Raw genomic sequence first — 14,102 nt, 5'->3', positions numbered from 1 at the left:
ATTCTTATCCTCTACGTGCCTTTGGGCACTTAAGGCCTCTAGCATATCCCTCCAACGCCTCCTGTCTCTAGCAATAGATCTTGCTTCCTCCCAGCTAGATATTCTACATTCTTTTAATTCGTCCAAAAACATGAGCTGGATGGTAAGTCTTCCTCTTGTTCTTTTACCATCAGGGGCCCATGTAAGCGCAACTGATGTAATTTTTTCTTTGGGCATTCTAAGGATATGTTGTTCACTAGTAATCATAAATGAAAAGTCGTATTACAGAGACAGACAAGTTCCAATGGGATATTTTGCTCCGTTTTTTTAATGATTTATGGAAATAGTAGTAGTTGAACGAGAAGCCTTTATGTCCCATTGGCACATAAAGGCTTATACAGTGTCAAACATTTATAAATATTATTTTTTAAATTATTTAATATGATATGATGATAACTTCATTCAAATATTATTACTTTTTTTCAGTTTTACTGATCAGATTCTTGTCCTTATGATGAGGAAGATTTAGGCATGATAGTCTTTGTGATGAGGATGGCTTATCATTGGTAGATATTTTGCGATGCACCATAGTTCAGGTAATAATGTGATTCGCTAATTATTTTCAGACATATTGGGTGGTTCGGGTTATAAACAATGCTAACGTATGACATTGTAATAGCCCACGGCAGGGAAGATTCATACTTTGAAGTTTCTGAGTCATAAATTGTAATTTGTGTCAAAAGTTAAGTAAAACTAGTTTTGGTGGCATTTTGACACGTTTGCTAACGAAAATAAATTGTGGGTCTCGCGATTTCTTACGATGAACTATCGCTTGAAGGCGAAATTCAAACCTCTTAATCGTAAGAAAACTAAAAATTGCTTTCTCTGCAACTTTTTTTGATGGTTTAGAGGGGTGAGGTGAACCGGCTCGAATCCCAGCAATGGCTGGTTGATACGAATTCCGCATCCGGCTTTGCTCCGACAACAGTGCTGAAGTAAAATATCCTCAGTGGTAGACGGATTATGGGTTAGAGTCCCCTTGCCGTCAGATTAACCGTGGAGGTTTTCCTGTTCATGTAACGGTAATGCAGGTTTATTCAACCATAAAGTCCTCCACGAATGCAAATTTCTTCCAATACTCAATCCTGGAGTTCCCTTGTTTTCTGGATTGAGTTCAAAATTACAAGGCTACGAAGCTGAACATTAATAGCCATAAACCCGAAAAGTGGGTCGGCTGTTCAACGACTCTTATAACATATAAAACAAAATAAATATAAAATCTCCTTTTTGATGATAAAATAGCATATACTTGGGTTAACAATTTCCTACAAAAGGCAAACGTTCGGTCGTAAAATTCAAACTTGTTGCTGACATGAGATATAACATGAAATAATCACATGAGATATGTGCAGAGATAAAAGTGTAACGTTTTGGTAGAAGAAAACATCAATTTTATATTGTTTTACACAATGTTTAACTATTTATTTATTTTTACTTACAATTTGTTCTGCAGAAGTCTTAAGAGTCCACGTTGAGAACCTAATTGCTAAAGATTGGTGGCAAGGTTCAAACTTTTTCCTACTTCATCAAGTAGTTTTTTTTTGGGGGGGGAGGCTATATCTTTTTCTGTGGCTTGCCGTACGAAACTTTTGGACGAATTCTTTGCTATAATAAGCTAACATTTCGTAGTAGGGTAAACTAACCAGTGAAGGAACACTTAAGTTTCGCTTGCCTTTTAAAGAATCATATTAATTTCAAAATTCGTAATTTTAGTTAAATGACAGTGTCAACATATTTGTTACTAATTGCAAATTATGTAAAAAAATTGTAGAGAATTTACATAATATTGTTTTAAAGTTTTGGAGGTTCAAATAACAAGTAGTAAGGAGAACAAGTGAAGGAACAGCTCTTACCAGTGAATGAACACCCAGTAAAGGAATACTTAATTTTGGTTATTTTTAATGCTCTTTATGAATTTATAAGTCATACAAATATTTAAAAACAAGCCTATTCTTGAAATTATAACATATAAATACTTGTAAAATGTTAACTTTTTTTTCTAATCATGAATTGAAAATTAAAGTGTCAATATATTAACACATTACTGTTCATTCACTGGGAAATCTATGCCCAGTAAAGGAACATGCCTGTTCCCTCACTGGTTAGAAATTGTTTTTCGTATTTTTAACATACTTTTGATGCGGAACATCACTAAAGGTACAAGAAAATTAAAGTTTATCTTTTATTTTCATTAACTTAGAAAAAAAACAGTAAAGGAACAATTGTTCTTTCACTGGTTTTTCATCGCTTGGTGATCCAGTGAATAAACACCCCCTCATCTCAGCACTTTATTATGCTATGATGCTTTTAAAAAAATAAAACGTAACTTCAATAGCTGTATTTTGAATTCTCTTTTTCACAGTGAGAGAAATAAAACTATTACATGCAATTAATTCCACTTCAAACATATAAATACAAACAATCACCTTATAATTTTTTCAAAGAAACAAGGTGTTGCAGAGATAATAACAAATTCAAAAATTTTTCCAGAGAAGTCTATTTGACCAGGTAATCCAAAACATTGCTAGATGACTTCCTATTGTTTGGAAGTAAGCTATTGTTACCAATCTATCTAAAGAAAAACTTTCAAATTCTTATTTTTAATCAATATATATCAAATGCTCCTTCACTGGTTGGTTTACCCTAAAATTCAAAATTGGAGATTCGATGACAAAATTTAACCAAAAGTAATCTTTGGCTTTAACTTTATGCATTTTTGGCTGAGCGAAATAGGACGAAATTAGTAATACTTTGTTACCAGCTAGAGCATTTGTTAAGGGGCCACTTTTTTTCAAAAATTGAGAAATTGAAACAAGTAAAATAGTTATTCATATTATTTATGTAAAAAAATTCTCGAAATATCATATACACTACGCAACTCAGTACTAAAATGCAGAAAAATGTTTCTGTACTTTTTCAGTAATGTAAATTTTAAGTAGAGTATAAATAACGTTTTTATCTTATGATATTTAGGGTTTTACCTTTTAAACCAATAATGCTAGATGAAATTTGTGTTAGTTTAGAATTTCAAAATTTATTAGATATTAAGCAAAACTGATATTATTGGGGCTAATATAGCGAATTATTTTATGTAATTATTCTTAAATATTATCAACCATAACTTAAAAATTAAATTTAATGTGAAATTAACTTGATTTCAAAATGAATGTTTGATAATGAAATTCAGTTTCCCTAAAATACTGATCCATAGTTATATAAAGCTGTTCAGAGTTCAGTTATTCAAAAATAAAACTAATAAGTAGACTCCAAACTGACAGGAAATTTATAATAGATCATTGCAAATAAAACATATTAGAGAAAGAAAGATGATCAGATATCCATATTACAGTAAAAACTCCTGTTATAAGCTGTAATCTGCAAATTCCAGACATGCAAAAGGTTTCGAAAAATGTAAATCTCGTTTCTTTAACGTTACTCAATTTTCCGAAGAAATGCTGCATCTAACACAATTTACGCTTATAAAACGATCAAGATAGAAAAAAACTATAATAGTAGTCTTTAAATATTAAGTTAATTATACGAATTGAAATCATTAAATGCAGGGAAAAAAGTAGAATATACACATAATACCTTACAAAACTTTCATCTATATTTATTAAAAAATTTCGAGCAAATTATCAGCGTTTCATGTTAGCATACGTATGTACAGGAAAAAAAAGTTTATATATTTATAAGAAAAAAATGAAATGGCAAAATGAAAAAAAAAACTCAAAAAATAGAAAAAATATATATCAGAATCGTGACTTACAGCAAAATAATAAAGATAGGAAGGAATAAAACAAGTATGAAACAAATATAAAAACAGTTGCTAACAGTATTTCTGACAGTTATAAAAGAAGCAAACAGAAAAATAGATCGTTTTGAATTCAAAAGAAAATCTTGTTTCTCCATATTATCTGGGAAAAAGAGGCGATAAAAGAATAAATCATCGGAAATGCTCTTAAAAAATACCGCGTCGTAATAAAAACGTCTATGGAAACAAAAAATTTCAAATAAAGAATAACAGAAAAAAACAGTTCTAAAAATCTCGGTTTTTCATATTAGCACAATTTTTGTAAAAACTAACCATTAAAAAAATAAATTTCTGGTAGAAACAGTTAAAAAAATATCGGGCCCTTACATAAACAAAGGTAAAAAAAAATTATAGAAAAAGAAAAAATGGTAACAAATTGTTCTTAATTCTCAAAGCAAAGCTTTAAAACCTAATATATTTGTAGAAAGCAACGATAGAATAAGTCTATCAAAAAAAAACCTAAACAATGCGCCTGAATAAAATCGCCGTTGAAAACAATAATTTAGAATTTCATGCTTATAAGAAAAAAAATTTTAATTCTCAAAGGAACCATTATCACTGCAACTTTCTCTTTTTCGTATTGCATTTGGATAAGAGAAAACAAATAGTTTTATTCATTATTAAAATCTTATTTAGTAATCTTGTAACGTAAACGAATGAAGGAATGCGTGGGAGGCTGGCGTAGTCTGGTTGGCCCCTGTGCTACAGGTCGTGAGTTCCCTTTCACGCAGACCGAAGACTCCCCGTGTAGTAAATGGTGACTGGTGCACGTTAAATCTGTCGGAGCACAAAATCCTCCAAACTTCCAGAATAAACCATACTTTTGGGGGTACTGAATTGGAATAGATCGTTCTCTGGTGCAAGTCAAAATTATAATTTGTGGATGTATGAATGGGACCAATTTTTAAACAGACTGTGACGTGTGTGTGTCTGAAGTCGCACTCTTGGTCATAGATGGCGCCACTGAAAAACAAGAAACGCACTCTCTGCTTATTCATACATATTCATATGTGTCGTAAATTTATTATTATTTTAAAAGGCTTACATTTTATTCATATCTCTTGGATTACTTTGCGTTTTATAGGACTGGATGTTGTCTTCATGATGGAGAATAGTATTTTGTGATTCATCATAGCTCTGGTAAGAATTATACTCTAGTGCTTAAATAAATTTTTAGGCTGCTCAATTGTAACGAAAGCACCTAAAGTAGGAAAGACATTTGGGATTTGCTCACCTTTTCGGGCAAAGAGGGAGGAGGGTTATGAGCGATAACAAAAATTGAAATCATTTCAAGTTCAAATTTACTCATGTATCATAATTTACTTATGAGTATTTCAAGCGCATCTTGTATATAAATAACGTTTAAATTTGGTTTAAAGTTCCGACAAGTAAACCACCTGCCAGTTCCTACAGATTTCTAACTCAGTCCTTAATTATAAGCTTTGTTAACATGCGGCATTAAAATCCCATTATTTTTAGTTGGGATACTACAATGGACTTACGTTTAGAGGTCTAATTCCAATGTGTCGTTTCTAGGTCACAATTTAGCTAAAACATTTTAGTAGAAATATTTTGGTGGAAATATTAAAGGAACTTTTTCTCTTGTTACCTCTCATTTGATACCAACTGTATATATATATCCTACAACTTTTGAACCTTTATAGTTTCAAAGAGGAAAGTTACCTAAAACTTGTATTGCAAAGCTTTTTTCGTTTAGGACTACAAACGTTTTCCCAAAATGGGCAAAGTGTTTGGTCGTACTTGCAGTTTCGTACGCATTAATTTGTAGAGCCACGATAGCTCAGGAGACAGAGCGTTCACCTTCCAAGCGATGGCTGGTCGGAACGAATTCCGCATCCAGCTTGCACCGACCTCAGTGCTGGCAAAAAACAACCTTATTAGTAGACGGATCATGGGTTAGAGTCCCCTTGTCTTATGACTAACATTGCGAGGTTTTGTGGCTTTCATCTCGATGTAAAGAAAATATCGGTTAGATCCACCAAAAAGTCTTCCACGAAAGGCAAATTTCTCTCAATACTGGATCCGGGAGTTCCCTTGTCTTCTGGATTAAAAAAATTACAAGGTTTGAACATTTGTAGTCGTAAACCCCAAAAAATTGGGTCGGCTGTTCATCGACGGTGGTCATAAATATAAATATTAAGTCGTACATTTTGAGAAACTTGTACTGGCCATAACTTTTCCTGGCTAACGATACGTTTTGTTTAAGCAGCATATGCTCTAATAGTTTTGTGAAGTGAGCTTATGTTTTGAGAGACAAAATTTCTGTTTAGATTGAAAGTTTGCATAAACTTGTTTTTGCTATATTTTTTTCTAGGAGGGATAATGAGCATTTTTGTGGTGCCAACAGTTTTGTACAACTTTTGGCAAAATTTTACGATTTTTATGTTATAAATTAGCTAAAACTTGTTTTGGTCATACTTTTTTTTTATTGATGGGTGGGCGAACAAAACTTTTTGTTAGGATTTCCTACAATGTATGAATATTTGAAAGCAGTATTCCAAATTTCTAAGGCAAAAGATATCTTAAAGAAAAAGTCGCTTTTTTTTCTATAACCTAATTTTGGTAGATGGGATGATGAAACCTTTCGCTAAAATGACAATTTTGTTCAATGGGGTAACTTCTGGAAGTGAAACTTGCTGATTCAAGGTAAAAATAAAGGTAAACTTTGTTTTGATTGTTTTTGGATGATTCTTATAATTTGCTATAATGAGAAAACATTTGAGTGCGAAATTGAAGATTGAAGTTTCCAAATAATAAATTGCTTGAAAATGTTTTTTAGCCAAAACTAATTTTGTGGATATGTTATGATTATCTAATATGTTTCATAATATTTCATTGAATATCCTTCAAATTTTTTCTCTCCTATGTGATTTTCAGTATCATTCCGTTTTCGGTCTTTTGCTTTAATAGATTCAAATATTCACTTCACATTTTCTCTTTAATTTATTTTCACTTTTCCTGTAATCAGAAAAAACTAATTTGTTATATTTCAACTTTTAAGGATCCCACAGAGAAGTGAAAGCGTGCTGCCAGATTAAAACATTTCCTGACTCCTTTTCTTGAAGTAGAATACGAAGAAGCGTTGCTTTTAATAGATAAAAGAATGTAAGTAGAAAGTTCCATCCTTATTTTTCTTAACTGTTTTGTAAATTGTAATTTTTAAATTTTACACACCAGTCATACAACAGTCTTTTTTAATAACTTATTGGAGATTCTAACTGTATTCAGATCTCCAGAAAGATTACTAAACGCACTCCTTAAAAGCATCATGCGCAAATTATCCTCCACGCAAAAGGATTTTCAACCCCTCCATCTTCTTTTTAAAGAAGAAATTATTTTCAAAAATGATCGCAATCAGAATTTTTGAACTGCGTATAAATTATATTAGTAATTTTTACCATTTTAAATGAATAGCTTTGCCAGTAAAAAAGCTGATTTTCATATTTTTTTTCATTTTATTTATTCTAGTACATGCCAGCGAAAAATTTTAACTTATTACTTATTATTGAATCAAACAAGGTTGGTAGCTTATAACAAAATACAGAGATATAATTTTTATTTGCATATTTGCTGGTTAACTTCACTCTAAATTAAATTAAAATAGGTTCAATAAAATAAATTATTCCATAACCTCTCTATTAGTGTAAAAATGTGATATTTTTGCATATATAATTAAATGTCTTAGCGTTTCAGTGTCTTTTATAATAAAAATTTTAGGAGGCCTTGTAACTGTATAAATAAACAATAAAGTGAAATTAATTAACAGTCTCAGTATACAACAATTAAACAGGAAATATTATAAAAGCGTTGAAATCACGTAACACGAGGTATTTGACAAGCGTGTTGAATATCGCTTTTCTGTCCTCTGACAGAATTTCCGATTACAACAGAGACTGAATATGAACTTAAAAAACCTGAAATCTAAAAATAAATTGTTAAAAAAAATTATATGCTGGGTGCTTGTACTAACCACTTTTAGTATAGGGCCTTTTAGTAGCCTCGTCAAAAGTAAATTGGGAGATGCAAATTACTCTTAATTTGGAGATAATTTATTATTTAGAGAATAAAAAAATGCATCATCAAACTTCTTCTAATTTCTTAGAAAGACCGAAAAATAAAAACAGCAAAACCAGTTTGATTGTCTGATAAAATTTGGAAATGTTCACAAAACACAAGTTTAACTCCTCTCCATTCTCTGGCAATTAAGCAGGTTTAGATGCTTTTAACCTCGCTTTTCTTTTTCAAGTGATTCGCTGAACTAGGATAGCGTATTTTAGTTCTTTATTCACTAAAATATTTATTGGCGAGCACTAATTCGTAATTTTTCTTTTTACTTCAATGTTGACAAATATTTCAAAATGTATATTAAGAGTGGTAATTACAGAACACCTTTCAAAATTAATTAACAAACAATTACGCATACAGATTATTCAATAACGATTACCCTTTATATATTTTTTTCTATAATTCTTCTTAAAATTTAAACAAAATATTATATAACATTGACATAACTAATATTTCGGAGAAGAGAAAAAAAATCTATGAAAATTGAAAATGGTACTAACTGAAAAATCAAAACATGTTTGAATGCCGTAGGATATGTAGGAAAGAATGAGTATTTCGAATGTGATTTGGAAACTCCTCCTAGTTCAATCAGGTACTGGTTTTGATGTTATTAATCCCATGTTCCTTACTTTTAAATCGACAGTTTTTGATCGTATGTTTTCTTTCTTCCTAGCTTAAACAATTATGTGAGTCCACTAATATGCATACATATTTACTTCATTTTTAGCAAAAAATTTTTTAATCAATATTGAAGTTGGTGACTATGGAAAACTACTAACAAAATATTAATGTATATATATATATATATATATATATATATATATATATATATATATATATATATATATATATATATATATATATATATAATTATATATATATATATATATATATATATATATATATATATATATATATATATATATATATATATATATATATATATATATATATATATATATATATATATATATATATATATTAATGATCTACAAAAATACCTTAAAATTCTAAAAAAAGTGAAAATTTCCCTTATTTTATTATTTAAAAATTTCATTCCAATAACCTCAACTTAAAAATCTACAGATAACAGATTAATTTAGAACAACACAAAGAATATTTTGTTCTTCCTAGTAACAATCTACTTCCAACATAAAGTATAAAATTTGCTCATCACAATATTAGTTGAAAATAGGTGAATTTTTGCAGTAGCCTTTCATACGCTTGATGCAATAAATAAAATATAAAAATTTATGTCTTACGTTTTAACTAAAATTAAGAAATGTAATAAAGATTTAGAGCATTTGATTCGAGTAAAATTTTCAGCTTATTAACAAAAAACAATAGAATATTCATTTCGTTGTAACAAAAATAGAAAATTTGCAAAAAAATTCATTTAAAATTTAATAAAAAATATCTTATTTACTCTTAGATGGTTCACATATGATTATTTATGCATTAGGATAAATTTAGGATTATGATTAATTGTCGCTAGTATATGCATATCTTACTAATGAAGTCAATTCTTAACTCACATCTTTTTTATTCTTTAAAAATATTCAATATATCCTCCTGTATGGCTAAAAAATATTATTCAGAACGATATATATTGCATATTACACATCTAAAATATAAATAGTTTTTTTTTTAATTTTCATGGATTGAAATAATTAAATCATAATTTGATTTATATAAATTTCACTTAAATTATCTTCTCTTTTTCTGTAATAATTTAATAATAATGCTAACTTTCTCTGCTTTTTAGCGCTTTAACAATATTTTCTTTCATATAAAAAGTTTTTTTTTCTTCAAGTTGATTTATGTAAAAATAATTTTTTTTTTACATTTCATTCTTTGAAGAACCAACAGATACTATAGAGTTAGTACCACTAATGTTATTAAGAGAATTTTAATTTTAGGTTGAAACTAAATCCTATTATTGTATTTTAAAATTTGTATTTAAAAATGAGAATATTACTATATTTCACAAACAAAAATTTATATAAAAGTGTAGGCAAATATTGAATAGGTCAACCCCAATCTCTAATTAAGGAAACATTCCAATATTAACTACACTGGCGTATAGAAATAATAAATTTGAAGTAAATTTAGAAATGTAAAAATAATGATATGGAAATATTAACAAAAAATATACAGATCCAGATCGATATTCAAACATAATTTATTCATTTACAATCACTTTGATGTCTGTATACATAAACAAAATGTAATAATTTTTATGCAAAATCTTAAAATTTCAATATATTATATATTTAATACATATCACAGCATTCATTAAAAAATACAAGATATTCACTCAAAAATATAACAGATATTATGTTTTCGTTACTAAGAGAGTGCATTCATTTCAAACTTATTTTTAATTTACAGTAATTTAGAATAAAAATTATGATGGCATATTCCTCAATGTTTACAGTTTTGAAATTTGCAATCATCTAAAAATAATCTTCAGTATTTTAATAAGATATTAAATTTCTTAATATACTCTGCCTCATATGAATTAAAATTTACAATATAACTAAATTACTTTTCAACAAACGTAATTTACTGCTTCTTAAAAATATTAAAATTTTAATCAGTTTGGAAAAAAATTACTATCGTTTTTTTACAAATTAGGAAATGGTAGTGAGTATTTGAGAAAAAGCAATATTTTTATTACATGTTCATTATTATATATTCATCATTATAGATTTTTCTGGTGCTATTACTTTAACTTCATCGCATTTTTCAGTCGATTGTAAGAAACAAAACAGGATTTAAGGAGATTATACACAAATAAAATTTTGGAGCCTTTTCACAAAATTATAAATGTTTTTCCAAGCACAGGTTCCTCATTCTCAAAACTTGAAACTAAACATATTCCTTGCTTGTAAGCTGTTCTTGAAACTAGTACTTTTGATGTTTGAATAAACTGTTTATAACCTTCTAGAATTCTGGTAATTTCGGCAAAATAAAGTTTTATTATTAGGCTTTGCACTGGTTATAATATTTTGTCCTATAATAATATTTTGTCTTGCTCTTTCTTGATTAAAAGCATTGAAGTTGTTGGTGCCTTTGGGCTAATTGAAGAAGATTAAAAATAATGTAATTTATGCAGAATAAATATTTCAAATTTAATTAAGAAATAATACTTTAGCTGCTAAATTTCTATTGATATTTTTTCTGTCCTTTTTATGTTCAATAAATTTTACATCATTAATAATTTTCAATTTTTTAATTTTAAATGAATTCCAATTTTTTTAATGAATCAATTTAATATATCTTGACAATTTTATCAACTCTAGTCACCTTTCATTTTACTCCTGCCATTTATAATTTCAAAATTATTTTACATTATTCATATTCTGAAATTAAATAATTTAAACCACACTATATAATTAAAGTTAAATTATCATTTGAATTTAGAGGAAATTTTAACTTTAAATTTTTTCTTGAAATTCAAAAATAAAATTTTTTAATTTTTAAATTATAAATTTTTGTAATAATTGATACAATAAATAACATAATTTAAAAATATTCAAATTACTTACTTCAACAAGTCTTCCACTTTTTTTTTCGCTGAAATTGAATGAAGAAATACTTACGTAACTTTATTCTCTTAATGTCCGAAGTTTTACTAAACAAAACCCAAACTCAATGTAGAAGTTTTTCTGAGGAGTGAAATTAGGAAGGCACCTAATATTATGAAAATTGCCAGTAAATTTTTTAAATACAGAAATAACTTAGAGGTATTATGTACTGAACCAACAATCTTAACCAAACGAATTACATAATATTTTAATTTCAAAACCAAAAAAAAGTCAATATTATGTTTTATCGAAATTAAATTTGCTCAAACATATAATTTCATACGAGAATGAGACGAAAAAATAGATAATTTCTTACATCATCTCTTAAAAGTTGCCTTTAGTATGAATTATCAAAGTTTAACTACAATCAATAAATCTTTTAAGAATGTTTCTATAAAAAATAGATTTTCGTTTAAAACAATTCCATTGCCTGTATTTCCCTGATAGTAGATAATACATTATGAACATAAATAGGTTTAAGAAAAAGTAGGTGTAATATATAAATGTTTTAAACACAGCTTTTTATAAGAAGAAAATTTAAAAAATTAAGCCGAGACAGGATTCAAGTTTTTGATATTAATGAATTAGCCATAAAAAAGTGTATTATGCATTAAAAATTTTTTTCGAAAAGTATATACAGGACCTTAGAGATGGAAATTTAAACAAGATTCTTTGATACATTGATTTAAATTTTTTGTTTTTACACAAAAATGAAAATGTTCTTCAGCTAAATTTTAAATATTGCGCCAAAAAAATTTTTACTATTATCATTGTTTTACTATTTTATTTTTAACATGATAAAAATAATGTAGATTTTTATACTTCTTTTCTGAAACTTCAACTAAATAATTAAAAAATTCAAGTAATAAATACTATGATAATAATAAAATAAAATTGCTTTCGATATCTTAAAAATTTAAAAGTAACCAAATTGTAATTATACATCTGTTTTCATAATACCTAAGCATCACTATAAAAATTTTCAAACATTATAAGTTTTATTATAGAAAATTTCATATCTGCCAACCCCCATTTCTTAAAATTCTGAATATTTATAGCGAAGTTGCAGAATAAATTACACACTGCAGTACTTAAGAATCAAAAAAGAAAAAATCACGACAAATATAATTTCACAACATAATTATATTATTTTAAAACAATATAAAAATAAACTTCATGCGATTAAAAAGCAATATATTCTTACCGTCATTATTTAAAATTAACCTATCGATAATCTTTTGTAAAAATGAGAGTTAAAAACACATATTTGTTAGTAAATAAAATAATTTTTATTCTTTAATATAAATGCAACAGTTGTACTATGTGCTTTTATTTAATTATTATTTTAAATGATAAAATTTTCCGAGACTTTTCAGCCATTTCACGCAGTTTTATTCGTCAATGCAAGTTACTGTTTACTTGGAACTATATTTCCGAGCGATAAGTCAAGGAATCTTTTATGTGCATTTTTGAAAGATTTTATAAAATGATCATAAACCTCTACGCAACAACCAATAAGAGATTTACAGTGCACCTTGCTGCAAATACCCACCCGTTGTTTTGTTTTCTGTCAGGATCGAACTTTCGTCCCCCAGTTTTCTACCAGAATGTGATATTTTCCATTTGCAGTATCCAGCAGCATATTTCCAAATTGAATTATTCCTTTCTGTTCGATTAGCTTGTAAATCCATGTAAAATTAGAAGAAATAAAAAAAGTACAACTTTACATCGAAAACACTAAATTTGAAACTATTAAGCATTTAATATTTATTTAAAACTTCGATTATTTAATTTGAAAATGTCTTTAAGAAATTATAATATCCTTTATAATAAAATTCAATGGGTAGATATCTGCTCCGAAAAATCTCGCCATCAACACACAGGAATCGAAAAAAGCAACAAGAGGGAGGTAATTAGCTAAAAGAATTTAATTTATAACCCCTCTCAAGTAAAAATTTTATTCTTTCTCTTTTTAAAAAAAGAAAAAAAAATAGTACATAGTACATCCTTATGCTCTTTTTATTTGAAGTGAAGTTCGAGCATATACTGATACAAAAATATCAAATTCAACGCTTTTAAATATTTTAAACAAAAAGCAATATGGGGTTTGACTATCAAAATATTTTTGTACATCATTGAGCCAATAGGAAATGTTCACACTTTTTTTTCAAACTTACTGAATAAAAATTGTAACTCCTTTTCAGCACAGTTTTCATTCAATGTAAACAAACTTTGATTAGACCATATTGTTGCTTATTTTTTAATCATTTTCTATCATTTACAAATTAATATAAATAATGATGTATAAGAAACACGAAAATCAGTCTATATTCAAGAAATGAAAATAAAGATCTTTATCTCATTGTTTTACAAAATTTTAAACAGGAAATTTTAATAAAGTAACAATAAAGTTCATCTTATAAATAATTTCAAACATTCTAAAATCTAACGGTTTTAACTTAAAAGAAGCCGATTGATTAATAATTATTTTATCATGGCAAACTTGTTTACTGAAAACTATTGTTAATCTTTATCATTGTTGCAGATACATTTTATGAGATGCAAATAACCAA

At 27.6% G+C, this 14,102-nt stretch overlaps 1 long non-coding RNA gene across 1 annotated transcript; it reads left to right on the top strand.

Annotated features, from left to right (window-relative positions):
* Positions 1-466: 466 nt before the first annotated feature.
* LOC147816121 (uncharacterized) lies at positions 467-6,952 on the top strand. Its single transcript, XR_015431053.1, has 3 exons — positions 467-575; positions 4,938-4,993; positions 6,876-6,952. It is a non-coding gene; the product is annotated as an uncharacterized LOC147816121 (long non-coding RNA).
* Positions 6,953-14,102: the final 7,150 nt, after the last annotated feature.

The sequence above is a fragment of the Parasteatoda tepidariorum genome, chromosome 2, assembly GCF_982258835.1.
Source record: "Parasteatoda tepidariorum strain Cologne lab strain chromosome 2, Ptep-v5.0, whole genome shotgun sequence".
Taxonomy (NCBI): domain Eukaryota; kingdom Metazoa; phylum Arthropoda; class Arachnida; order Araneae; family Theridiidae; genus Parasteatoda; species Parasteatoda tepidariorum.
The sequence above is the reverse complement of the archived record's forward strand: the minus strand, read 5'-3'. Positions and strand labels throughout refer to the sequence as shown.